Source organism: Puma concolor, chromosome E2 (assembly GCF_028749965.1).
Source record: "Puma concolor isolate L17-30 chromosome E2, mPumCon1.1.hap2, whole genome shotgun sequence".
Classification (NCBI taxonomy): domain Eukaryota; kingdom Metazoa; phylum Chordata; class Mammalia; order Carnivora; family Felidae; genus Puma; species Puma concolor.
In genome coordinates this window covers 59,062,333-59,065,315 of record NC_141681.1, presented here as the reverse complement: position 1 = coordinate 59,065,315, position 2,983 = coordinate 59,062,333, and positions in this window count along the sequence as shown.

The following is a 2,983-nucleotide window of genomic DNA, read 5'->3' as shown; positions in this document are numbered from 1 at the left end:
CTCGTCTCTGGCGCCGACCCGCCCCCGAGCCCCGAACGGAGGCCTATGATTGCTCCTGCGGCACGTCGCTCTTGCCCCTCGGACGCGCTCTATTGGCTCTTGGCAGGGATGCAGCCGGCCCCCTCTTGCCGAATGGGCAATCGCTCCAAGGCGCGGCGTTCGATTGGCCTCCCGCGCAGACTGCTAGGATTGGCTCTGGTTTTCTTCCCCGCTCCTCCTCCTCCCCGCCTCAGGGCACAACACGCCAGCGCGAGGGCCCGTGCGTCAATCAAGAGACCATTGGCGTGCTGATTGGATACACCCGCCCCCCTCTCCTAAACTAATTGGTCGGGGGGAGGAGCTAGGCTGATCAGGGGCGGGAAGTCGTCCGTCAAGTTTAGAGCCATTTTTAATTGGTTCTGAGGGGATATTCTGCCCCGCAGCCATTGGTTGGCTCCGGAAGTGGGTGGGGAAAGCGGAGGAAGGCATGGAGCGTGGGCGTTAAAGGCAGAGCACCTAATGAGAGCGAGACAGGTACCTTCAAGCAGGGGCCGAGCTGGAGTCGTCTGCCACTCAAAACAGCCCTGGGGCCACCGGGGAGGAGCTGGGCAAGAGGGCCCACCCCCTTCCCCTCGTTGGCCCTGGCCGTTGCCATTCGCCCCAGCGTATCCTGCAACGCCGCGAGGGGGTTGGTACCCGCCCCTGAAGCGTGTGAAACGGGGCGTAGCAGGCAGCGTCGTCTCCTGGACACATCCTTCCGCATCCCTTGTGTCCCAGCTGCGTCGTCTTCCTGCAAGTGTCTGTTGGGCATATCTCTGAGTCTCTGTACGGTGAACGGAGGGAAGGAAGCAGTGGCCAGTGCCCCAAGTCACTGGCACCTCGCATACCCATGGCAAGGGCATGGCGTTTCTGTCCTGCCTCGGCCTAGTTGTGCGGTTACTGTGGGGCACTGTCCTCCGCAGCCCGCTTCCTCGGTGTTGTGGGTACGCTGCAGAAGGGACAGAGGGGGCTACCCCGTCCTCTCCCGCTCTCTGCTCTGCGCTCCAGCGGCGAAGACTTGTCGACCTCGTGTGCAGGATCCACTTTTGCACTTCTACCGTCGTTTCCACGATAATTCCAGTTTGCCTTTCTGGGGTTTGCGTTCGCAGAAGTACAGTGACTTGTTTGCTGAATGAATACTTGGGATGAAGTGTGGTTGACGACTCGGTAGGCGGTGGTACCCGAACCACCCACGAGGTATTTGCTCCGGGTCACATAGTCAATACATAAAAAAGATAAACCCAAGGAAGATGCAATTAAGAGCCGCATCTGAATCATCTGACAAGGCGAGATGACTAAAAATGCAGTGTTCTTAGGCCCACACGGACCTGAGGAGTGAAGCCTAGAGATCTGCGCTTTTACACACTTCCCTGGGTGATTCCCATGCTTACTGGGGTTTGAGAGTCATTCATCAAGAGCTTCGCTCTTCAAAGTGTGGCCCTTGGATGGAGCAGGGCCTCTCAGAGGTCTTGGGAACCATTTGAAGACTTGCTAAAATGCAGATTCTGGTTCAGGAGGTCCCAGATTCTGGTTTTTGACAAGTTTCTAGGTGATGCTGATGGTCCACACTTCGCACTTTTGAGTAGCAAGGATTCAGATCAGTGGTTCTCAAACTCGGCTGCAATTAGAATCACCTGGGTGGCTTGGAAAAAAAAGCCAGACACTCAGGGCTTACCCTAAATGAATGAAATCTGAATTTTCGAGGATATGAACCAGATAGTAATTTTTAAATCTGCTTAGATGATTCCAACATGCAGCTAATCTAACAGAATTTTATGGAGCAGTGGGTTCTCAGTGACGTACCTGGACCAGCAGCATAAACATCACCTGGGAACTTATTAGAAATGCACATTTTTTAGCTCCCCCATAGACCAACTGAATCAGAAACTCTGGGCCCTGAAACCCTGGTTTTAACAAGCCATCCAGGTAATTCTCAAGCATGTTCAGTTTTGGGCATCTCTGTTCCAAGACTATGCAGGACTGCAGCACCAGGTGACTCCGATTCTTTCTTGACTCTGGCCATGGAGGTGGAGGCTCTGAAGAGGGCGGGCAGAGCGCCCTCCCCCGGGCAGACCCATCAGCAGAGATCAGCAAAGGCTGTCACTTCCAAACAGGGCTCATCTAAAGACTCCAGGATAGGGGCACCTGGGTGGCTCAGTCGGTTAAGCGTCCGACTTCAGCTCAGGTCACGATCTCGCGTCCGTGGGTTCGAGCCCCGCGTCGGGCTCTGGCCAGATGGCTCAGAGCCTGAAGACTGCTTCCGATTCTGTGTCTCCCTCTCTCTCTGCCCCTCCCCTGTTCATGCTCTGTCTCTGTCTCAAAAATAAATAAAAAACGTTAAAAAAAAAATTTAAAGACTCCAGGATAAACATGGGGACACAGCTAAGCGATCTAGGTAATTTGGCCGGCCACTAGAAGGATCCCCCAGGGTGATGTAGACTCTGATGTGAGAGAGGAGACTCAAGAGAGCTGCTAAGGTCCACAGACTGAGCCCTGAACTGAGACACACTTAGAACAAGTGTGATGGGGGGCGGCCCAGAGAGAGGAACAGGAAGGGAGATCTCAGCTAGGACCCAGCCGGCTAGAGCCCCAGGGAGAGAGCGAGAGATGGAGGGGGGAAGGCGGGCACAGGTGCGGGGCGGGCTGTGCACCCACCTCCTGGGTAACTAAGAGGGGCACTGCCCTCACGGGTCAGTGACCAGGCTCCGGCACTCTGTGAAACCCGGCTCCAGAGCACAGCAAACGGCCCCCGTGTGGGGCTCTTCCTGAATTATCTCTTGCAGGGTAGCTGCTGGGACTGCTTCTGCTGCCAGCGTTGTCCCCACCTGCCTATAGGCCACGTGCCCCTCAGCCAAAGTGAAGGAGACCTTGGCTGAGCCCCGGTTCCAAGACAGCCTGGGGGCTCCACTTGCTGAGCTGGCAGGAACTCTGACAGCACTGAGTCCCTGCCAGCAGGGAGCCTGTG